Genomic DNA, 25,557 nt, shown 5'->3' with positions numbered 1-25,557 from the left:
GTGATTCCTCTGCGCCTTATAATTACTGAGTATCCAAGCTGGACACGTGGAATGAACTGGCTCTCTACGCCTTGGAGATCCTGTCCTGCCCTGCCACCAGCGTTTTATCAGAGTTTTTAGTGCCGCTGGTGGAATTAGAACCGATAGGCGCATCCGCCTGTCATCTGAAAATGCTGACAGGCTGACTGTTATAAAAATGAACAAGGGCTGGATTGGCCAGACTTCTCAACACCACCGAATGATAGCAGCATAACCTAAACTCAAAAACAGTGTCTTTTTTTGGGAGGTCTAATTCTATTCCCATGCACCTCTGTCTTCACACCCAGACATGGGTATACGCTTCCTGATTTTGTCTATTTGCTCTTATCCTCCTCCTTCTCCTCATTCTCCGACACCATATCAATCACCACCATATCTACCATATCATCTCCTTTAATGGGAACATTGATTTTAGGACGTCTCTTGCAAGGGGCATTGGAGTGCCTCCAAATTTTTGGCAGCTTTTGCATTCACTGCATAGGCAAACACAATGGGAGACCCACTTCCTAAGAGTGGGAACATTGTTTTTAGGAGGCTCTCCGACCTCTATGTCTCTTCCAAGGGGCATTGGAGTGCCTCCAAATTTTTGGCAGCTTTTGTATTCATTGCATAGACAAACACTATGGGAGACCCACTTCCTAATAATGGGAACATTGTTTCTAGGAGGCTCTCCGACCAGGCGACCCAGGAGGTCCCTCCCAACTCTAACATTCTATGATTCTATGAAATCTGATTACAGATGCCTTTTAAGGCTTAGATCACACACTTTTTGAGCCAAACACAGGAGTATATACAAAAGAGAAGTATTAGATTTTTCTTTATAATTTTTCCTGATTTTGAATCCACTCACAGCTTGGCTCAAAAAACTGCATAAAAAGCAGTACCGAAAACTGGAAGTGTCATTCTAGCCTTTTTGCTCTAGTTGAGACTCACAAGTCAAAATTCACTAAGAAAAACAACTGTGAAAAGCACACTGAAACCTTTGTCTTGAATCCAGCAAGAGCACAGCCTAGTGACTATCAGCAAGTTCTACAGGCCCCAGCTACGATGTCTAATGATAGATCACAGTCTACAGTTTTGACATCACTGGTGTACAGACTACAGTAGATATACTGACTGTCCCTTAATATTGCTATACCATTAATTATTGTGGTAATTAAAAGAATCAATCAAAATTTTCACAAGAAGTTTTGTATCTACATGTTTCTCCCCACTGCAGTCCATAGTGAGAAAAAGAGTCCAATTATGATTCACAAATCAAGTTTTCAGCTACTTTGTGTGAGCCAGATATTTTAAAATTCACACTAGAATGTACTATGGACATGGGTAAATAAATACTATATGGGTCTGACTCATCATTTTAGGGATTTTTTCCCGTTTCTTTTTTATCTTTTGATACTTGTTGCAGATTTTAGCACTAAATTCTTCAAAAATGGCAAACACAGCGTCTTAAATTTTGCACAAAATCAAAACGTTATCTATTTTTGTGTTTTACCTTTTCTTGCGCCATTTTAATGCAAAGGGTCACATAAACCATTAAAATGGTGCGTGCAACTCAAAATTTTCTGCGAAAGTTTCTGACATGCAAAAAAGTAACTTCAGTGGGAGCAGGATTACTAAAACCACACCACAATGGTAAACGGATAAATTTAACAAACAAGTAGAAAATAGATCTAAAAATAGGAGCAACTTAAAAGAAGAATCTGGTGCAGAACAAAAAATACTGTTTCAAAGCAGAAAAAAAACTAGACAAAAATAGGTGCAAAATTTGCAAATGCATTAATGGATCGGGCCCTACGTGCACTCTTTCACACAGCAATGAGCTGTGTTTTGTGGTGGGAAGAGGTTGATAAAAAGATGTGGTCAGATATTTGTTGGGATTTGATGGGAGTTCCCACATTTTATTTTTGCATTTCAGGCTATGTACGCAGCTGATGAGTTTTCCCCGGCTTTGCCGTCATTCTTGTGGTACCTTCACAACTGCCATCTCTTACTCAATACTGTTAGGCAAACCTTCAGTATTTGTTGAGCTTTTTGCCTCAATATTTGTAAGTCAAAACCAGGAGTGGGTAAAAAATGCAAAAAAAAGTGGTGACATGTCTCTATTATACTTTTCCTCTCATTGTTCCACTCCTGATTTTGGCTTACAAATACTGATGTAAAAAATACTCAATGTGTGCACCTGGCCTAAAGGCTCATTCAGATGTCTATTTTTTCGTACGAGTGCATCCCGATGTTCACGGATAGCATTCGTACCTGTTGGGCCATTTAAATGTCTGATTTTTTCCTCAGACCGAGTGATCTGCTGAAAATATCGGAGACATGTCCAATTTTGATCCCAAGGTCCTATCAAAATAGGCAATGCAAGTCAATGGGTCCATGAAACAATCAAACTGTACTCCAATTTTCACGGACTGTCAGAATGGAGAAGATGTAGAAATTGTTTTTTTTTTTATTTCTCCACATATGAGAAAATGGGATGACACTCATACCACACCCTGATCAAACTCTGATCAGAATAATAGATCCGATTTTCTCATACACAAAAAAAACAAACTTCTGAATGAGCCCTTAAGTATAGAGAGATGACATCTTCTGAGCACAAGCCACTCGAAGAATGAGCATGTCACTTCTTTTAACCGCTTTAGGGTAGAACGATAAATAGAAAAAAATATGTCAGTGACATATAATTAATGCAGTGTGTGTGTAATTTACTGTACATGTGTTTAGCTAATAAATATATAAATAAAAGAAAAATTGGCTTGGGGTCTCCCTTATTTTTATTAACCAGGTGAGGGAAAGCAGACAGCTGAGAGCTGGTCTTAATAGTCTGGCAAGGGGGCAATATCCATGGATCTTCCCAGGCTATTAATAGCAGCTCACATCTGTCTGTCTAGCCTTTACTTGTTATTTAAAAGGGAAGACCCCCTAAAAAATAATAACCCTCTATTTTTAACAACCAGCAAAGGCTAAACAGACAGCTGCGGGCTGATATTAATAGGCTGGGAAGAGGCCATGGAAATTGGCCCTCTCACTGACTTAAGACACTCCCATTACTAACTCCATAATTTTAAAGCAAAGAAAACACACAGAGAAAAGTCGTTTATTTACACAAAGCACTCCCCGACTCTCTTTTAACCATTTATTACCTTTAATAAATCCAAAGGGGTCCATCCCATGGCAATGCAAGTCTAGGGGTCTGTGAAAAAACTGAACTGCACCCAGATGACATCCGAGTGTGGTTCGGTTTTCACGGACTGTCACATAGGACAAAATGGAGAAAAGATATTTTTCCAGCACGGATGAGAAAAACTGATGACACTTGGGCCACACTCTGATCAAACGCTGATCAAAGTCTGGTCAAAATGGTCTGTTTTGTCGTAGGTTAGGAAAACAGACGTCTGAATGAGGCCTTGTTCTTACTGCCTTCATTCGTATAATACTACAGAACGTATGTGCTGCACCTGACTGTTGAGCGTAGAAATAAGTTTATAGAGCCAGTGCCACACTTACCCGAGTATTAGCCCTGCTACTAAGGCAGCCCTCCTAATAAAAATACATTTTCTTCTCATTTTCAAGTATATTTTTGTGGATGTTTTAATCCAAGTTTCACGCAAAAGGAAAATGTATGCTTTAATCCAGCTCAGTGTAGTAGTACAAACACAGACAAGTGGTGCTTGTCCCTGAACACAGAAAGGTTCCAATGTGATCAGGGTCGGACTGGGCTGTCTGGGGCCCACAGGAGGAATTGATCCTAGGGGCCCACCCTACATCTATATGCAAATACCTGTTATCCGTTACCCCTGTTATAGTGGAGCGTCGACTGTAAATCACAGGAGGCTCCTACACATCTACTGTGCACTGCTATAACGGGGATGTACAATTACGGAAGTTTACATTACAGGGGTTATTTGATGAAAACAAGTTATCACCGATCCACAGGTTTGGTAGGTGATATCTTATTGATCGGTGTAATCTGACCATTGAAAACTGCACCAATCAGAAGAATGTGGAACTTTTATACCTGACAGGGCACTTTTATCCCCATTATAAAATGCAGAAACAGATGGGACGTCTGACCGCAGCCTCATTCATTCTCTTTGGGGCTTCCAGAAAAAAACAGGAACAGCCACTGAGGGAATGAATGGATCAGTGGTCAAGTCGCACATGAGCTCCAGTCTAATGGGGAGAAAAGCTCCACATTCTGCAGATAGGTGCAGGTCCCAGCATTCAGACCCCCACTAATCAATAACTTAACCTTAGGTCACGTTCACACTTTCAGTATTTTACAACACTTATTTGTAAGCCAAAACCAGGAGTGGAACAATCAGAGGAATAGTATAATAGAAACACGTCACCACTTCTGCATTTATCACCCACTCTTGGTTTTGGCTTCCAAATACTGATGTAAAGCACTGACCAAATACTGAATGTGTGAACATGGCCTTAGGATAGGTGATTATTACTTGTCTTCACTGGAGAACCTCTCTAAGTGCATATTTGCTACTGTGTAATAGACACAGGACAGGGAGGGGTTAAACGTCAAAGCAATTAATCTCTATTGGAAATAAAGAATCTTCCTCTTATTGATATCAGAAAGAACAAATGGCCGCCATACACAACACAATCCACTATACCAAGACCAATACTACCACATACAAGGGAAACATACCGTCACACCATGACCAGATCACATATTACCACCACATAGTAACCGAATAATACCACAAACAAGGGACAAATACCGCCACACCGTGACCAAATCACATATTAACATCACATAGTGACCGAATAATACCACATACAAGGAACAAATACCGCCACACCATGACCAAACTACATATTACCACCACATAGTGACCAAATAATACCACATACAAGGAACAAATACCGCCACACTGTGACCAGACCACATATTACCACCACATACAAATGAAAAAGAAAAGGGAAATCCACCGGCACATCCAACAGGAAATAATTAAAAATTGTTCTTTATTGAAAAAAAAACTAAAACATGCTAAAATGAAACCTCAGAAAGCTGATGTGTTTCTGGTGTATACAACACCCTTAATCATAGGACGACTGAGGCAACATATAACAGACCAGACTTTATACCAAACTTGCAATAAATGAGCAAAAACAGTAATTGGAGCTCAAATCAGTGCTGCAGAGGAAGTTGCAAACAATACAGGTGACGAGCATAAGATAATAAATGTAGTGCAATGAATAATAAATAATTCATAAAGCATATCCAACATGACAATAATATTCTGAATGGACAAATATAAATGCAATAATAATTCACATAATAGCAACTAATGGAACACAGGATGAAATCAGATACGCAGCCAGGCAGCCGGTAACACAAAAAATGGAATCAGGTACAAAAATCGACAAACGGCATTACACAGCCTAGCAATCAGTGTTTCAACATCACTGTTAAACAAGCAGTATCAAAATATATATATATATATATATATATATATATATATATATATATATATATATATATAAAAAATTTTTTAGTCACAATCACTAATAAATAAAAAATAGGTCATTTTTGAAATTCATGCCCCGGGGATATTTAGTGTCCAAGGTCAACATCCAGAAGGCTTCTCTTATAGCTAATTGTTTCTGCCAGCTGCCCCCCCCCCCCCCCCGAATGGAATGATCAACTTTTTCAATCCCAAAAAAAGACAAACAGGAAAGGTCTCCTATATGCAATGTGCTAAAATGTTTAGCTGCCCCAGAATAACCAGAGTTACCACTGCTGATGTTACCAATGTGCTCAGCCATCCTTTTTTTGAGTTTACGTGTGGTGTAACCTACATATTGTAAATTGCAGATTTTGCAATGTATGCAGTAGATTACATGACTGGTCTCACAATTAATAAATGTTTTGATAGAATATAACACACCCTCAGAAGAACTGAAAGTGTGTTTCTTATTATCCGCATACTGACATACATTGCATCTGCTCAATGCACATTTGTAAAAACCTGTAGCTGAAAGCCAAGATGAGGGGGATTTTACATTGCGTGTCAGGCTGGGCGATAGCATATCACCAAGTGATCTGCCTCTTTTAGCTACCACCTGACTACCACCATCTAGAATTGTATGAAGGCGGTTCAGATCGCCCTCATTATAATGTTTTCTGGAGAGGCAGGGGCAGGGTGACCGCACATTACCACTAGACGCCGGCCGCATCAGGGAGACAGACACACCCCCTGCACGCTGTGGCTGTGTCTCCAGGACTGACGTCACACAGCAGCGCCTGGAGCTTCTTCACTTCATCCTGCCGGAGAGGAGCTCGTGCATCAGTGGATGGAGGTAAATACGAGGTCGGGCCCTAGGCAGGATGTCTGGAGTGAGGAGGGGGCTGCAGGACGCTGCTCCCCTCCTGATGATACCACATGGATCCCTTAGTGTCAGGTCGGCGGCCGCTCTGCTGGGGCCCTGTATGACTTATGGCCGGAGTCTGACCTTTGCTGCAGATCAGGTCACTCTGGGTCATTGGCTCCAGAGTCACCAGATCTGCAGGAAAATTCAGAGTCCAGCAATAAATCACACTGAGCCCCTGCAGAGCGACCACAGACATCAGCAGAGCGGATCCTGCACTGACTGATCAACCCTGAACCTACAGGACGTCACATACTATACTGCTCCATATATAATATGTGAGGTCCTGTACGCAGGTTCAAGTGTGATCAGTACAGTGTATACCCATGTACAAAAAATGTCATCCAGTATATCGATTACTGTATGGTATACTGTGGTACAGACATCAGATGGGATATAACAATGAGTATAGCATATAACATCTAATGTCTGTATCACAGTATATCACACTAGCTATTGAACCCGTTCTACGCCCGGGTGGCGAGCTTTTTTATTGGTATATGCTCTCCCATCCTGGCCCCGTATTATGGTATATGCTCCCCCATCCTAGTATATGCTCCCCCATCCTGGTATATGCTCCCCCATCCTGGTCCCCCATCCTGGTATATGCTTCCCCATCCTGCTCCCCCATCCTGGTATATGCTCCCCCATCCTGGTATATGCTTCCTCATCCTGGTATATGCTCCCCCCATCCTGGTATATGCTCCCCCATCCTGGTCCCCAATCCTGGTATATGCTTCCCCATCCTCGTCCCCCATCTTGGTATATTCTCCCCCATCCTGGTATATGCTCCCCCATCCTGGTCTGCCATCCTGGTGTATGCTTCCCCATCCTGGTCTCCCATCCTGGTATATGCTCCCCCATCCTGGTGTATGCTTCCCCATCCTGGTATATGCTCCCCCATCCTGGTGTATGCTTCCCCATCCTGGTCCCCCATCCTGGTATATGCTCCCCCATCCTGGTGTATGCTCCCCCATCCTGGTGTATGCTTCCCCATCCTGGTGTATGCTCCTTCATCCTGGTCCATGCTTCCCCCCCATTATGGTATATGCTACCCCATCCTGGTCCATGCTTCTCCCCATCCTGGTATATGCTCTCCCATCCTGGTATATGCTCCCCCATCCTGGTCCATGCTTCCCCCCATCCTGGTATATGCTCCCCCCTCACTCTGGTCCATGCTCCACATGTCCGCATAGCGCGATATCTGGTTTCATTTGAATGAATACAATTGTGCAGAGTGTATTCAACAACATGACGCCAAAGTACGCGCATGCGCATACCACACTGTCCATTTTGTCGAAGACACTGTTCATATTTGTCTTCACTAAAATAGCGCCGGAAATCTGCGCCTGCGCCACACTCCTCCCCTGGCCTCTCCAGAGATGACAGGACCGAACACGTATGTGTTTATGGTGCCGGAGATCGCGGTATGCGCTCAGTGCTTATGCATACCGCGATCTCCGGCGCCACACTCCTCATTCCTGTCTGGGATGTGGATGTGTCTTTCTGTCTGTGGCCAGACTGCACAGGTATTGCGCTAGCACAATCTATAGAGGCTTCTGGCAGATGGACACATCCCTGATTATACTATAGATACCAGTCATGTATTGTCATATAAACTATACAGGGCCATACCTAGGGGAATCAGGGGGGGCATGTGACCTGGGTACAGCCGTCAAGGGGGTGCCTTCGGGCCACCTCATGCGGTGGTCAGAGGTGTCTCCCAGGTAGCTGCATTTTGCATTCAACCATTCTCTGAGCTGGCTGTGGAACCGACAATCGATCAGAGAAGGGAGCTATGTGCGGGCTCATATTGTATGTAGGGAGCTATGTGGGTGCTCATACTGTATATAGGGAGCTATGTGGGTCTCATACTGTATATAGGGAGCTATGTACGGACTCATACTGTATATAGGGAGCTATGTGGGGGCTCATACTATATATAGGAGGCTATGTGCGGGCTCATATTGTATATAGGGGCTATGCGGGATCTCATACTGTATCTAGGGAGCTATGTGGGGGCTCATACTGTATCTAGGGAGCTATGTGCGGGCTCATACTGTATCTAGGGAGCTATGTACGGGCTCATACTGTATCTAGGGAGATATGTTCGGGCTCATACTGTATCTAGGGAGCTATGTACGGGCTCATACTGTATCTAGGGAGCTATGTGAGGGCTCATACTGTATCTAGAGAGCTATGTGAGGACTCATACTGTATCTAGGGAGTTATGTGGGGGCTCAAACTGTATATAGGGGGATGTCAGCATACTTAATTCTGCTCAATATTAAGGCTTTGTGCCCATGATGCGTTTAAGCGTTTCTGCAGCGGCAAAAACGCTGCAGAAACGCTTAAAAAACGCTTGGTAGAAGGTCTGCCATGTTCCCCAATGATAATCCGCATGTGCTGTGCACATGCTGCGGAAATTTCCGCTGCGGATTATCATTGCGGAAAAAAAAGCAGCACTACCAATTATTTTGCGGAAGTGCTGCGTTTTCGCCACCATTGACTTGCATTGGAACGCATGGATTACGCATCACTGCATATGTAGATGCGGAATCCACGCGTTTCAATGTGCGGATGGTACCCAGGTCTAGAGGACAGGAGACTCTCTTCCGGACCCGGGTACCATAGAAACTGTGAAAAAAAGAATAAAATAAAAATGTTATATTTACCTTCTGGTGGCCCCCAGTGCGCTCTTCCTCTCATGCCGGCAGATAGCGATGGACTGAAGGACCTGCGCTGACGTCATAGTCATGTAACGGGTCACGCAACGCTGACGTCAGCAGGTCCTTCAGTGTACCGCGATCACCCGACAAGGGAGAATGGAGAGGAGCAAGACTCCAGGGGCCATCAGAAGGTAAGTATAGATTTATTTTTTATTTTTAAACATACTTTTTGTCACATGTCGTTTGCATGGATTTATATAATGTGACAAAGTTGATAAGCACTTTCGAAGTGATGCTAAAATTGCTTGGAAAGCGCTTGTCAACCCGCATGCGGAAATGCATGTGAAGAACGCTTCACATCCGCACGTCCCTGGCAGGAAAAACGCACGTACAATCCGCATGTACAATCCGCATGTACAATCCGCATGCGTTTTTTCTGCCAGGGAGATGCAGAAACGCTCAGGAAAAATCCGGAGCATTTCTGCATCGTGGGCACATAGCCTGAGTCATACAATTAATATATTTTTTTATTATTTTGTTAATATTATTAATATTGAGCAGAATTAATTTCAGCCTATTGATTCACCTTCCACAACAGTCATGGTCTCTCATGTGGCCCCTCAAGGAAATTAATCTCCCACCGCTGCTCTACTATATATAGCGCTATGTTATGTTTAGGGCTGTGTACATAATGGGAAAAAATTTCCATAATTTTCCGTCTACAGATGTCACCAAAGCATCTGTGTTAAGGCCCCGTCACACTTAGCGACGCTGCAACGATCCCGACAACGATACGACCTGTCAGGGATCGTTGCTGCGTCGCTATGTGGTCGCTGGTGAGCTGTCAAACAGGCAGGCTCACCAACGATCAGGGGAGCAGCGACATCGTGGAAAGAATCTTTCCACGATGTCCTGCTCCTGGTTACCAGCTTGCTGAAGCAGGAGCAGGCTGGTAACCATGATAAACATCAGGTTACTACGGGCACACGCGCACCTAGTAACCCGTTGTTTATCATGGTTACCACTCTGCTACGGTGAGCGGGAGGTTACCGCTCACTTTAGCAGGCTCATAACCATGATAAACAGCGGGTTACTAAGTGCGCGTGTGCCCCTAGTAACTCGATGTTTATCATGGTTATGACGCGCCCCTGGGCCTGTGTCGCGCTGCGTTGCGCACGCGGGAGCTTACCCGGAGCCGGATCTCTTGAGAGTTGTAGTCTCGTGGCGGTGATCCGGTCCGTGCCCAGGGAGTCAGACTAAGTGGCGCTGTATCAGCGGTAGATGTTGGACGACTACGCCACCCGTTGAGTACAGCTAAGGAGCTGCTGCTGCAGGGCAGACCGCTGAGGCCGGTGGTAGGATTGTGCAGCGTGATAGTATAACCCCCAACGGGAGGGGTATGGCCTCAGGGCAGCCGACGTGGATGATGGGGGTAGCAGGAACCACTCAGAGACGATGCGGTGTAGTTCAGGGTCTTTACTGGTGACAAAGATAGACCCTCCCGGAGTACTGGCTAGCGGTTGGGGCCTGGTCAGTCCTTGAGCAGATGGGATCTCCCCTGGCCAGGCGGAGTTGTAGGCCTCCCAAACTAACGATACTCTTCTGGCTACCTTGCTAGAAGCGAGTATAAGTAGCCCACGTCCCTGAGTGTACCGTGTGGTGCTCACCCGTATGGCCGGTGACTCGGGGCCTTCTAGTAGCTTCCGCTCCACGACGGCGGTGCTGGTCCCATGCGTGTGACCGTGCCTTCGGGTTTCTTGGCCAGAGGACCTGAAATCCCCTGCCTGACAGATTCTGCTGCTGGGTAGGAGTTAGTCCCCACAGCCTCGGACTCCGGGTCCGGTAAGAAATCTTCTCAGTCAGGGCGAGCTCTGCAGCTGCCAGCCCCTGACTCCTTGTAACACTGCTCCCACAGAGCTCCTGTTGTTTCTTCCCATAGCTGCTTCTCTTCTCTGTCTCTACTTCTGGCATGGCCCAGGAGCTGGGCCCAGCCGGAGCCACAGCTCCCTGTCAGCCCTCCTGGCTGAACTCTCCCTCTGAACTCCCTAACCCTGCCTCAGTCACAGGTTTATATAGGGGAAGTTCTTCCCCTCCCAGGACTGGGCAGGAGGTGTGGCATGCATAGGATTCCTGACCAAGAGACCTCCCACCTGCTCTCAGACATAACATTGCTGTTACTGTGGAAACCAGACCCCTGGGGTGCCACATTCCCCCCTAGTGAAATTTAGTACTCCGGGACTAAACATATTTTTAGAAAAACATAACAAGGTATAAACAATAATAATACAATAAGAAAAACATATAAAGATGGTCACGGCGTGTCCGCAACCGGGTGCAGTTTTTGAAGAAAAGCAAGGTGTCCATTTCACCAAAACAGGGAGACGTAACCAGGTAGGGGTCTGTCCTGCCCCGAGTCCTTAACAGTCTTTAGTCCATTCCTGGGTTACGCTCCAACCATGTACAAAGGATTCCCGGTAAATCCACCAAAGACTCCCATAAATTACTAGAAACACATAATTATTTACAAGATATGGCCGCTCTCAGTCCTCGGCCAGTGGGGATAAGGAATGGCTGCTCACAGTCCTCAGCCTGGTTTAAGATAGGGGCACATGGGGAACAATTCACTAATCCCAACGGGGACCATATTTTAATTAGCAGCAGTCCTTGTACCCTTACGGGTAACTATTTACAGCTCTTTATTCACGCTACTTCCCTTCAGTAGCTATGTCCTCTTTGTGCTCCCTCCTGAGGGTAGTCCTCAGACCCGTCCGGGTCCTCTTGGCTTTCCTCGTATTGGTAGTACTGCATGTCCTCCTCGGTTAGCTGGGTTAGTATCTCTGCGACAGTCCTCCTCCCAGGTGGCCAGGACTTTACCCCCCTTTGGGCTGCCCCGGTTAATTGGGCCACCAGGATGCTCACTTTTTGCTCCTCTGTGAGGGGGTACACCTGGAAGAGGCTATCCAGCTTTTCTCTAAAGTCATGCAGGGTATGTGACTCCCCTGAGTACTGGGGTAGCCAGGCTGCCCCCGGGATATAGGGCATGGTGAAAGGCATGACCGCAACAGCGGTGGCGCTGGCGGGGGTTGAAGCGGTGAAGCTCTCCTCCGTATCCGGCATCCTTCTCCCCCCTAGTGGACCGTGGCCTACCTTGCGATGATCCTCTTCCGTAGGCCGCGGCTCCGCAGTGGATCGTCAGGGTTGAGGACCTTCCGTCGCGCTCCTGTGACGTCGGCGTCTGCTGGGCTCCTTCCAGGACCTTACGCAACGTCCGGACGTGAGGCGGGGCTTCAGTTCTCGCGCGCTTTCGGAGTCCACGCCCCTCTTCTTCCCGCGCGGCGTCTTCAAGATGGCGTCCAACGGCGGGAAAACTCCACGGATGGCGGGAAGAAGGCAGAAGATGGCGCCGGATGGCGGGAAAACTTCGCGGATGGCGGGAAGAAGACAGAAGATGGCGCCGGATGGCGGGAATCTTCACCACTGGTAAGTTTGAACAGTCTTCTTCAGGCACGCAGTACCCGGTGGTTGCGGGCACGAAATCCTGCCGACTACGCCAAAAGTTGACGCGCCCCTGGGCCTGTGTCGCGCTGCGTTGCGCACGCGGGAGCTTACCCGGAGCCGGATCTCTTGAGGGTTGTAGTCTTGTGGCGGTGATCCGGTCCGTGCCCAGGGAGTCAGACTAAGTGGCGCTGTATCAGCGGTAGATATTGGACGACTACGCCACCCGTTGAGTACAGCTAAGGAGCTGCTGCTGCAGGGCAGACCGCTGAGGCCGGTGGTAGGATTGTGCAGCGTGATAGTATAACCCCCAACGGGAGGGGTATGGCCTCAGGGCAGCCGACGTGGATGATGGGGGTAGCAGGAACCACTCAGAGACGATGCGGTGTAGTTCAGGGTCTTTACTGGTGACAAAGATAGACCCTCCCGGAGTACTGGCTAGCGGTTGGGGCCTGGTCAGTCCTTGAGCAGATGGGATCTCCCCTGGCCAGGCGGAGTTGTAGGCCTCCCAAACTAACGATACTCTTATGGCTACCTTGCTAGAAGCGAGTATAAGTAGCCCATGTCCCTGAGTGTACCGTGTGGTGCTCACCCGTATGGCCGGTGACTCGGGGCCTTCTAGTAGCTTCCGCTCCACGACGGCGGTGCTGGTCCCATGCGTGTGACCGTGCCTTCGGGTTTCTTGGCCAGAGGACCTGAAATCCCCTGCCTGACGGATTCTGCTGCTGGGTAGGAGTTAGTCCTCACAGCCTCGGACTCCGGGTCCGGTAAGAAATCTTCTCAGTCAGGGCGAGCTCTGCAGCTGCCAGCCCCTGACTCCTTGTAACACTGCTCCCACAGAGCTCCTGTTGTTTCTTCCCATAGCTGCTTCTCTTCTCTGTCTCTACTTCTGGCATGGCCCAGGAGCTGGGCCCAGCCGGAGCCACAGCTCCCTGTCAGCCCTCCTGGCTGAACTCTCCCTCTGAACTCCCTAACCCTGCCTCAGCCACAAGTTTATATAGGGGAAGTTCTTCCCCTCCCAGGACTGGGCAGGAGGTGTGGCATGCATAGGATTCCTGACCAAGAGACCTCCCACCTGCTCTCAGACATAACATTGCTGTTACTGTGGAAACCAGACCCCTGGGGTGCCACAGTTACCATCCTGATCGCTGCTCCCGCTGGTCACACACAGCGATGTGTGCTGACCAGCAGGAGGGCAACGACCAAAAAATGGTCAGGGACACTTTGCAGCAATCAGCGACCTCACAGCAGGGGCCTGATCGCTGCAAAGTGTCACACATAGCAACATCGCTGGTGAGGTCGCTGTTGCGTCACCAAAACCGTGACACAGCAGCGATCTCGCTATGTGAGACGGGGGCTTTAGTCACATGACCTATCACATGATCTATCAAAGGGGATCATGTGACATGTCACGTGATACATCGGGTACCTGTGGGGGGGCCCACACCTTCTAAACTGCCCGGCCCCCTGGCTACTCTTAATCCACCCCTGCCTACTGGATATTGACCTTGGACACTAAATATCCCGGGGGCATGAATTTCAAAAATGACCTATTTTTTTTTATTAGTGATTGTGACAAAAATTTTTTTTTATATATATATATATATATATATATATATATATATATATATTTTTTTTATACTGCTTGTTTAACAGTGATGTTGAAACACTGATTGCTAGGCTGTGTAATGCCGTTTATCGATTTTTGTACCTGATTCCATTTTTTGTGTTACTGGCTGCCTGGCTGCGTATCTGATTTCATCCTGTGTTCCATTAGTTGCTATTATGTGAATTATTATTGCATTTATATTTGTCCATTCAGAATATGCCTCTGATGGGCCCGTGGTCAGCAAGATCATGGACTGGTTACCGGCGGGCGGGCCCCACTATATCCGTCACGGGGGCCCACCAAGGACCCCGGGCCCACTGGGGGATCTCCCAGTGTCCCGGTGGGCCAGTCCGACGCTGGATGTGATGTATTCAACACATTATGGATATATTCTTCCTCAAAAACCAGGCAGTGGTGTGCTATTTGTCTGATGCTGTGTTAATATTTACTAACTAGATGTTATATGTAAAATAATGATGAATTAGGTTGGGCACTGCAGGGGATTTGAGTAAAACCTTTTTCCTTGGAAGATTTCACAATTTACTTTACCTAGAACATAGTTTAGCAATACTGCATCCAAATAAAAACAACCCACCTGCCCCCAAAAAATAGAAATGGAAACGATACTTCTAACCATCTAATCTGCAATTTATGAATAACTTTTTTCTGAAGACAAACAGTTTCACAAAGCTCATTCTTTGCCAACATGTAAAGATCAGGAGTAAGTCATACAATTTACCGTAATAAGTATATAGTTTACTATGTCACATCAAAAGGACTAGGAATACATTGTGTTATCAGCCATTGCTGAATTTCAGATCATACTCACTGAGCTCATGTATTAGAGGTTGGTTTCCTACCTGGTGACTGCGCTGTGGTCTGGATGGTGACTTTCCTCTATCTGCAGTACAGACTGACACAATCTGCACACTGGGAAGTGACTTTTCAATCTGGAGACTTTCCTACAGGAGCAGTGTAACGCCTCCTTAACACACACTGTCAAATCTTATCACATATACTGCAGAATGAGCATTGACTCTTGGATCTTCTAATATTAAAATATTGATTTAGATTCATTGTAGTATAATTGCCTATTTTATCTTTCGTGTGTTCTGCCCCAAATTTTCTGATATGTATAAGTGAGAGTAGGACAGAGAGCACATTTCTTCATTGCATCCTAGGAAATAACTTATTTTAATAACTAGTCCTGGGTATTGTGAGTTGAATTATTGTGCAGTATTCATTGGCCTTCTTAAAGGAACCTGTCCCCATGAAAATGCAGTAGAATCTGCAGGCATCATGATGTAGAGCAGGGGAAGCTGAGCAGATTGCTAAAGAGTTTTGTTAGAAAAGACTCAGTATAACCTGTGTTTTGTTCATTTAACCCTCTGGCCTTTGTGGGATTTGGAGTCCAGTGGGCGGTGTTATCAGTGACTGCTTTCTTTGTATAAGTGTGCATACAGTGATGGCTGTCAGTCACTGATAGGACCGCCCATTGGACCCACAATCCAAACAAGAGAAGAGGTATAAATGATTAAAACACAAGTTATATTGAGTCTTTTCTTACAAAACTATATATCAATCTACTCAGCCTCTCCTGGGGCCTGCTGATTCTACTGTGTTATCATGGTGACAGGTTCCCTTTAAGAAACTGTATCCAAAGTGGATCTAGAATGGCAGGAGCATAAAACACAGGATGTATCTATTTCTTTACATTACATGCATATTATCACAGTAAATTAAGGCATTGCTTAATTTAACCCCTTCACCCCCGTGCCATTTTCCATATTTGCACTTTCATTTTTTGCTCCCCTTCTTCCCAGAGCCATATTTTTTTTTATTTTTTCCTCAATATGGCCATGTTAAGGCTTATTTTTTTGCAGGACAAGTTGTACTATTGAATGACGCCATTGGTTTTACCATAACGTGTACTGGAAAACTGCAAAAAAATTCCAAGTGCAGTGAAACCGCAAAAAAAGTGCAATTCTACAGTTGTTTTTTTTTTTGTTTCTTTACCACACTCACTTAATGGTAAAACTGACCTGCCATTATGATTCTCTAGGTCATTACGAGCCTGTAGATAACAAACATGTATAGGTTATTTTTTATTTAAGTGGTAAAAAAAAAATCGAAAGTTTGTTAAAAAAAAAAAAATGTCTTCATTTTCCGAGACCCATAGTATCTCCATTTTTTTGTATCTGGGGCCAGGTGAGGGCTTATTTTTTGCGCACGAAGCTGACATTTTTATTGATACCATTTTGGGCGACATACGATGTTTTGATTGCCCGCTATTGCATTTTATTGCAATGTTGCGGAGACCAAAAAAACGTAATTCTGGTGTTTTGAATTTTTTTCTCATTATGCCGTTTATTGATCGGATTAATCCTTTTTATATATTGATAGATCGGGCGATTCTGATTGTGGCAATACCAAATATGTGTATATATTTTGTTTTACGGCATGTACGGCACATGTCGAAAAGGGGTTAAAGGGGCTGTTCTAGCTTTTCACAAAATTCTGCAGTCACTTTATGTAACTGCAGACTTGTGAATCCTCACATCACATGCAGCACCCAGTGTGAGGATTCTCCGTTGCCGGCAGTGAGAATGAGCGGCCATACTCCCTGCAACATTCTGATTAGACATAAGTGGTCTTGCTCAGTAGAGCGAGGCCACAAACTCCATTCACAAATATGTATTTCAGGGTATTTGCCCCTCAACGGTTCAGAGCAGGAGAACTGTTTTAGATGGGTGAGAGGTCTCTGACAGGGTGTTTCCTTGTGGAGTGTGTGAAGCTGCTGACGCGCCCCTGGGCCTGTGTCGCGCTGCGGTGCGCACGCGGGAGCTTACCCGGAGCCGGATCCGTGGAGGGTTGTAATCTCGTGGCGGTGACCCGGTCCGTGCCCAGGGAGTCAAACTAGACGGCAGTCTATTAGTAGTAAATAGTTGATGACTACGCCACCCGTTGAGTGCAGCCAGGAAGCTGCTGCTGCAGGGCAGACCGCTGAGGCCGGTGGTAGGATTGTGCAGCGTGATAGTATAACCCCCAACGGGAGGGGTATGGCCTCAGGGCAGCCGACGTGGATGATGGGGGTAGCAGGAACCACTCAGAGACGGTACGGTGTAGTTCAGGGTCTTTACTGGTAACAACGACAGACCCTCCCGGAGTACTTGCTAGCAAACGGGGCCTGGTCAGTCTTTGAGCAGATGGGATCTCCCCTGGCCAGGCGTAGTTGTAGGCCTCCCAAACTGACTGTACTCTTCTGGCTACCTTGCTAGAAGCTGATGTAAGTAGCCCACGTCCCTGAGTGTACCGTGTGGTGCTCACCCGTATGGCCGGTGACTCGGGGCCTTCTAATGGCTTCCGCTCCACGATGGCGGTGCTGGTCCCACGCGTGTGACCGTGCCTTCGGGCTTCTGGGCCAGAGGACCTGAAATCCCCTGCCCGACGGATTCTGCTGCTGGGTAGGAGTTAGTCCCCACAGCCTCGGACTCCGGGTCCGGTAAAGAATCTTCTTAGTCAGGGCGAGCTCTGTAGCTGCCAGCCCCTGACTCCTTGTAACTCTGCTGTTTCCTATGCTGCTTCTCTTCTCCACTCTCCTTGTCTGACTCACCCTGCCTCAGCCCCGGGTTTATACAGGGGAAGTTCTTCCCCTCCCAAGACTGGGCAGGAGGTGTGGCATGCACAGGATCCCTGACCAAAGGACCTCCCACCTGCTCTCAGACATAATATCTCTATCACTGTGGCAACCAGACCCCTGGGGTGTCACATTCCCCCCTAGTGAAATTTAGTACTCCGGGACTAAACACATTTAGAAAAACATAACAAAGTATAACAATAACAATACTATAAGAAAAACACATAAGATGGTTACGGCGTGTCCGCAACCGGATGCAGTCTTTGAAGAAAAGCAAAGGTGTCCATTTCACCAACACAGGGAGACGTAACCAGGTAGGGGTCTGTCCTACCCCGAGTCCTTAACAGTCTCTAGTCCATCCTGGGTTACGCTCCAACTATATACAAGGATTCCCGGTAAATCCACCAAGGTTTCCTAAAAATAACTAGAAACACAAAATTATACACAAGCAACAAGACACAGAAAAACATAGATAAAACAATTTATACACTTTAAATTCTCCAGCGTGCGGGTAACTGGCCTCTAGTGGCCCGAGTGGACCTACGGAGCTCACTGTCTGGCCCTGAACTACAGGGTGTAGGAGCTGTCAAGGGTAAACTGGGCAGCTGTCTACCGGCTCTTTGTCTCACTAGGGGTACGGCAGGCTCACTATAAGCAGAGGGTTGATTCTCCTGTTCTGCTTGTGTGGAGTCTTCTGCCTCCTGGACCGGCTGTTCTTCCAGCTCTACCCGTTGCTCCGTAGGTTCTTGGGATGATGGTTGGAGGAAGGTGAGTACGGGTACCACAACTGCACCATTGACTTGAGTCCAAGACTGAGGAAAGTCCCCGAGCACGGTACTAACCTTCCCTTTCTTCCACGGGTCGATGGTCTTCTTGTTCCTCTTCAGGGTTCCTCAGTTGTTCGGGACACTTCTTCAGGTGGTCCCGGGATACAATGGCTGTGGTTTCCCCTCCGTCTTTACTGATGGTACAGACCTTCGGGTTCTCGTGGCTTGAGGGCAGTACGGTGTACGGGTCCTTCTCCCACTGGTCGTCCAACTTGTGGAGCCGTCTCTTCCTCTTCAAGACCTGCTCTCCGGGTACCAGGGGAACAGCGGGAGCATACTGGTTGTAAGTTTTCTCTTGTCTTTCCCTAGCCTGACAGAGACTTCGCTCCACGCTCTCCTGTACTCTCCGGTACTGCTGCTGCCTCTCTGTGTCCCAGTCTGTTTCTGGTGAAGTGTCCTCGGGGGTCAGGACTCCCATTTCCAGGTCAACAGGTAACTTACCAGGTCTTGCCCTCATTAGGTAAGCCGGGGTACAGTTGGTGGAACCTACCGGGATGTGGTTGTATAGGTCCACCAGATCGGGCAACTTTTCAGGCCACAGACTTCGTTCTTCCAGGGGCAACGTTTTTAGAAGATCCATTACCACCTGGTTCATTTTTTCACAAAGTCCATTAGTCTGCGGATGGTAGGGTGTCGTCCTTATCTTCCGGCAGCCATACAGATTGCAGAATTCCTGAAAGACCTCCGCTTCAAAGGCAGGTCCCTGGTCCGTCAGCACTTGGTCCGGGTACCCGTGTGGACGGCAGAAGTGCTGCTGGAAGGCTCTAGCTGCTGTTTGAGCCGTTAAGTCCTTGACGGGGACGACAACCAAGAACCGGGAGTAATGATCCACGATGGTTAACGCGTAGACGTAGCCACTTCTGCTTGGGGTCAGTTTTACATGATCCAAGGCTACCAGTTCCAACGGTTGCCGGGTGACGATGGACTGCAGGGGAGTCTTCTGGCTGGCTCGGTCCTTCCTTCTCAGGTTGCACGGGCCACAATCTCTGCACCACTTCTCGATGGTTCCCCTCATGCCTACCCAGTGGAACCGCTCGCGCAGCAGGAACTCCAGCTTTTTCCACCCAAAGTGTCCAGCTCCGTCGTGGTATGCCTCCATCACCATGGCTGCGTCTCTTCGTGGCACCACTACTTGCCAGAGTAATTCATGCGTCCGGGAGTTAACCATTCTGCGGCACAACTTCCCTTTGTAAAGGAACAGTCGACTCTTCTCTGCCCATAGTTGTTTGGCTTCCTCCGGAGCGTCTGGTTCAAGGCGAGCCTCCGGCCGAGTCAGCATCTCCTTCACCAGTCGGACGGCAGGGTCGCTGTCTTGCGTTTCCGCCCAGTTGTAGTGGGGTAAGGGGTTCAACGTAGCAGCCTGCTTACTCCTTACCCGGTGGGAATACTGAATAGTCCCATGACGGTGGAACGCAGGGAGTTCAACTTCTTCCAGTCCCTCCGGATCTTCTCCTCCGTCCGGCAGGTTGGGCATCCTGGACAGGGCGTCCGCGTTGGTATTGGAGCGTCCTGCCCGGTATTTAATTGTGAACTCGTAGTTGGACAGACGGGCCATCCACCTCTGCTCCAGGGCACCGAGTCTTGCCGTGTCCAGGTGTGTCAGCGGGTTGTTATCCGTGTACACGGTGAACCGGGAAGAAGCGAGGTAATGCTTAAAGCGCTCAGTGATTGCCCATACTACGGCCAGGAACTCTAACTTAAATGAGCTGTAATTCTCGGGGTTCCTTTCGGTGGGTCGCAGTTTTCGGCTGGCGTAGGCGATTACTCGTTCCTTCCCCTGCTGGATCTGGGACAGTACGGCTCCTAGCCCGATGTTACTGGCGTCGGTGTAGAGGATAAAGGGCTGGCTATAATCCGGGTACGCCAGGATTTCGTCCCCCGTGAGGGCCATCTTCAGCTGGCGGAAGGACTCTTCTTCCAGCTCTTCCCATTTGAAGGGCGGCCTCTGGTTCTTGGCCTTCCGGGACTGGCCTATCAGGAGGTCCTGCATAGGTGCTGCCTTTTTGGTGAAACCGGGAATAAACCTTCGGTAGTAGCCTACCAACCCGAGGAACTGCCGCACTTCTTTTACGCTGGAGGGGCTTGGCCATCCCTTAATTGCGGTGATCTTATCGGGGTCGGGAGCCACTCCGTCAGCGCTCACCACGTGTCCCAGGTACTGCACCTTTGGTTTCAGGAGGTGACACTTGGAGGGTTTCACCTTTAGGCCGTAACTCGCCAGAGCCTCGAACACTTCCGCCAGGTGTTTCAGGTGGTCCTCATACGTCTTGGAATATACGATGACATCGTCCAGGTACAACAGGACCGTCTCGAAGTTTCTGTGGCCCAGACAACACTCCATTAGGCGTTGGAAGGTTCCTGGTGCGTTGCAGAGTCCGAACGGCATGCAGGTGAACTCGCTAAGTCCCATCGGGGTGGTGAATGCGGTCTTCTCCCGGTCCGCCTCTGCTACAGGAACCTGCCAGTACCCGCTAGTGAGATCCAAGGTAGAGAAGAAGTTAGCAGATCTTAAAGCAGCCAATGACTCCTCTATCCTTGGTAAGGGGTACGCATCCTTGTGTGTGATACGGTTGATTTTCCGGTAATCTACACACATCCTCATGGTGTTGTCTTTCTTTTTGACTAAAACTAATGGGGCTGCCCAGGGGCTACAACTATCCCGGATTACCCCAGCCTCCTTCATATCTCTAAGCATCCCCTTGGCGTGTTGGTAATGTGCAGGGGGTACGGGTCGATACCTCTCTTTTATGGGAGGATGATCTCCCGTGGGGATGCGATGTTCTACCCCCTTGACTCGCCCGAAGTCTAACGGGTGTTTACTAAACACTCTCTCATACTCTTGAACCACCCGATAGACTCCTTGTTTCTGATGTGAGGGAGTGGAGTCAGTACCCAAATGTAGTTGCTGACACCAGTCCTCCATGTCTTTCTTAGAGCCGTTACCTTCCTCCGGGTGAGATGGAGGCAAGGGTTCCACAGATTGTATAGAACTTTGATTAGTGGTATATAATTTGGCTAGCGTGGCATACCGGGGCAGGTACACTTCCCTCTCCCCGATATTTATTATGCGAATGGGCACCCTCCCATGGCGTACATTGACCACCCCCCGTGCTGTCAAAATGGTGGGCCTACTGTCTGAGTAAACTGGTTCTACCATTGCCTGGTAATCTCTACCTCTCAGACCAATAGCTGCCCGGCACCAAATCATCATTTCACTTTTTGGGGGCATGGCAATAGGAAAAGGGTCACACATTCTTACACTACCAATCTCACCGCCGGAGAGTTCCACTTGTTGCCGTTGCATCAGTGCCCGGATCTCTTTCTGGAGCACCCGCTGCTCGCCGGAGCTGGCATTCTTGGCAACCTGCTGTAAAAGGAAAATCACCTCTGCAAGACAATTTTCAATTACATTAGTTCCTAGAGTTATTTTTGGGTGACTCTCATGTTTATCGATATCTACAATGATCAGTCCCTGTGCGGCCAGTTTGACTCTACCAATTTTGATGGTCACCTCTTTAAATCCGATCTGTGGCACGGGCTGACCATTGCTGGCGATGATACTCAAGTCGTCGTCGGGGTAGCGGGTAATATCCGAGTCATTCCAGTACTGCTTGAAGAGCACGTACGGGATGGTGGTGACCTGTGACCCGGTGTCCAGTAGGGCACTCATGGGAATGCCATCCAGTACCACAGGCAAGACTGGACGTCCTCCCACATATCTGTCGCGCCAGTTCGATGGGCCTGGTGATCTTTTTCCTGGGGGTTGGCCCTCTACCCCAGGTTGTGCCCGTTTAAAGAACAGTACCTTGCCATATGTCCGGGTTGATTGCAGCGGCGGCAGATGGGTCGTCCGTCCTCACTGTATCGGTCACTGGGTCTTCCTCTGGCCGGTGGGGTCCTCCTTGGTCGACGCCACGGGATGTCCTCCGGTCCGGATGCCAGCTGGATCTTCCCTGGGGTGGAAACCTGTAAAGACTGCACAGTTCGGGTTAGCGCAGCAACGCTCTTAGCTAGCTCTTGGACCTGATGGTGTAGGTCTGGAGCCGGGGTCATTGTCCAAAGCCTGCGCATCAGCTCCCACAGGCCCTGCTGACAAGGTCGCCGCCTCCTGGTAGTAAGTGGTAGTGGGGCGTCTGTGGGTCACAACGCCACCTGGTGCCGGTTCTCGGAGCACCCGGATGGCTCTGTCCTTGAACTGTGCAAAGTCCAGATGGGGATCCTGTAAGGCCATTGCCCGCAACTGGGTTCGGTGGGCATTGCAATATAAACCCTCTATAAATTGTTCAGTCAACAGCCTGTCCTCGTTTCCCACCCCATCAGGGTCGGTCTGCTTTATGGCCCTCAGGGCCTCTTGTAGGTTTAGTGCATAGTCCCTTATACTCTCATGCGCTCGCTGCTTGCACCCGTAGAATCTAAGCTTAATCTCGGCTGAGGTGCGGGTATCAAAGGTGTCCTTCAGCCGGGTTAGTATCCCTGCGACAGTCTTCCTCCCAGGTGGCCAGGATTTTACTTCCCTTTTGGCTGCCCCGGTTAGTTGGGCCACCAGGATGCTCACTTTTTGCTCTTCTGTGAGGGGGTACACCTGGAAGAGGCTATCCAGCTTTTCTCTAAAGTCATGCAGGGTATGTGACTCCCCTGAGTACTGGGGTAGCCAAGCTGCTCCCGGGATATAGGGCATGGTGAAGGGCATAACTGCAGCAGCGGTAGCGCTGGCGGGGGTTGAGGCAGTGAAGCTCTCCTCCGTATCCGACATCTTCCTCCCCCCTAGTGGACCGTGGCCTACCTTGCGATGATCCTCTTCCGTAGGCCGCGGCTCCGCAGTGGATCGTCAGGGTTGAGGACCTTCCGTCGCGCTCCTGTGACGTCGGCGTCTGCTGGGCTCCTTCCAGGACCTTACGCAACGTCCGGACGTGAGGCGGGGCTTCAGTTCTCGCGCGCTTTCGGAGTCCACGCCCCTCTTCTTCCCGCGCGGCGTCCTCAAGATGGCGTCCAATGGCGGGAAAACTCCACGGATGGCTGGAAGAAGGTAGAAGATGGCGCCGGATGGCGGGAAACCTTCACCACTGGTAAGTTTGAACAGTCTTTGCTTTTCAGGCACGCAGTACCCGGTGGTTGCGGGCACGCTATCCTGCCGACTACGCCAAAGTTGACGCGCCCCTGGGCCTGTGTCGCGCTGCGGTGCGCACGCGGGAGCTTACCCGGAGCCGGATCCGTGGAGGGTTGTAATCTCGTGGCGGTGACCCGGTCCGTGCCCAGGGAGTCAAACTAGACGGCAGTCTATTAGTAGTAAATAGTTGATGACTACGCCACCCGTTGAGTGCAGCCAGGAAGCTGCTGCTGCAGGGCAGACCGCTGAGGCCGGTGGTAGGATTGTGCAGCGTGATAGTATAACCCCCAACGGGAGGGGTATGGCCTCAGGGCAGCCGACGTGGATGATGGGGGTAGCAGGAACCACTCAGACGGTACGGTGTAGTTCAGGGTCTTTACTGGTAACAACGACAGACCCTCCCGGAGTACTTGCTAGCAAACGGGGCCTGGTCAGTCTTTGAGCAGATGGGATCTCCCCTGGCCAGGCGTAGTTGTAGGCCTCCCAAACTGACTGTACTCTTCTGGCTACCTTGCTAGAAGCTGATGTAAGTAGCCCACGTCCCTGAGTGTACCGTGTGGTGCTCACCCGTATGGCCGGTGACTCGGGGCCTTCTAATGGCTTCCGCTCCACGATGGCGGTGCTGGTCCCACGCGTGTGACCGTGCCTTCGGGCTTCTGGGCCAGAGGACCTGAAATCCCCTGCCCGACGGATTCTGCTGCTGGGTAGGAGTTAGTCCCCACAGCCTCGGACTCCGGGTCCGGTAAAGAATCTTCTTAGTCAGGGCGAGCTCTGTAGCTGCCAGCCCCTGACTCCTTGTAACTCTGCTGTTTCCTATGCTGCTTCTCTTCTCCACTCTCCTTGTCTGACTCACCCTGCCTCAGCCCCGGGTTTATACAGGGGAAGTTCTTCCCCTCCCAAGACTGGGCAGGAGGTGTGGCATGCACAGGATCCCTGACCAAAGGACCTCCCACCTGCTCTCAGACATAATATCTCTATCACTGTGGCAACCAGACCCCTGGGGTGTCACACTGCCATAGGGAGACCCATATGTGACGTCCTCTCCAGTGGAAGCCCTTTTAGTTTACCCTGGGTGTTGGGGGACTCGGAGTCGGGTCCTGGGGAGGAGAGATGGAGTGCGGCCGTGGCCCGGACCTGACCCGTGCTCAGGGCCGTCACATTAAAAGGAGATGGTGTGGGCTTATCCGGGTTGAGTGGCTAATTAACAACTACGCCACCTGTGGTGCCTGGTGAGGGGCCACCAGCACCGCTGCAGTCTGCTGAGGCATGATGTTATGGAGGTCAAAGTTATTACTACTCCCCACAGGCGGAGCAAGGCCTCAGGGCAGATGGACAGGATGGAGGGGGTAGTAGTAGAGGAGAATGGATGCCGCGTCCCACGGTGTGGCACAGAAATAACAGTCCGGAGGCCATAGTGGTGAACTTCCAAGGCTTTACTCACATACCTGGCAAAGGAAGGTGACTCCCTGCTCCCCGCAGAGTCCTGCGGTCACCAGGGACGGGGGTCTGACCACCTCCGAGGAAACCCAGCATTCAGTCGGGACCCTTCAGCAGAGTGTTCCTGAAATACAGACCGAATCATTTCCTGTCCGTGTGTGTGCAAATAGGCCGGGACTCCCTCTGAGCTCCTCTCAGAACAAGGGTACGGGTGGCAGCTCCGCTCCGTTCGATACCCGGTGGGATCCTCTGGGCCTACCGGGCTTTCCCGTCCAGGACGTAGAGTAACAAGGTCGGGTGTCGGGGGCCGGTACCCCTTTTGCAGCCGGAGTCCCTCT

At 49.0% G+C, this 25,557-nt stretch overlaps 1 protein-coding gene across 3 annotated transcripts in view; it reads right to left on the bottom strand.

Moving 5' to 3' along the window:
* Positions 1-25,557, bottom strand: part of LOC141166466 (creatine kinase U-type, mitochondrial-like) — a 194,037-nt gene that overhangs the window by 136,326 nt on the left and 32,154 nt on the right. The window contains exon 1 of one of the 3 annotated variants that reach the window (XM_073653169.1): positions 15,072-15,218. The exons of 1 other annotated variant lie outside the window; for it this stretch is intronic. The gene's annotated coding sequence lies outside the window, so the exon portion shown is untranslated. Of the gene's footprint in view, positions 1-15,040; positions 15,219-25,557 lie in introns of those variants that run through there. One more of the 3 variants, XM_073653171.1, reaches the window with a different exon arrangement.

Source organism: Phyllobates terribilis, unplaced genomic scaffold (genome assembly GCF_046119375.1).
Source record: "Phyllobates terribilis strain yellow unplaced genomic scaffold, ASM4611937v1 Scaffold_11__3_contigs__length_659146591, whole genome shotgun sequence".
Taxonomy (NCBI): Eukaryota; Metazoa; Chordata; class Amphibia; order Anura; family Dendrobatidae; genus Phyllobates; species Phyllobates terribilis.
This window is presented reverse-complemented; position numbering and strand designations above follow the sequence as displayed.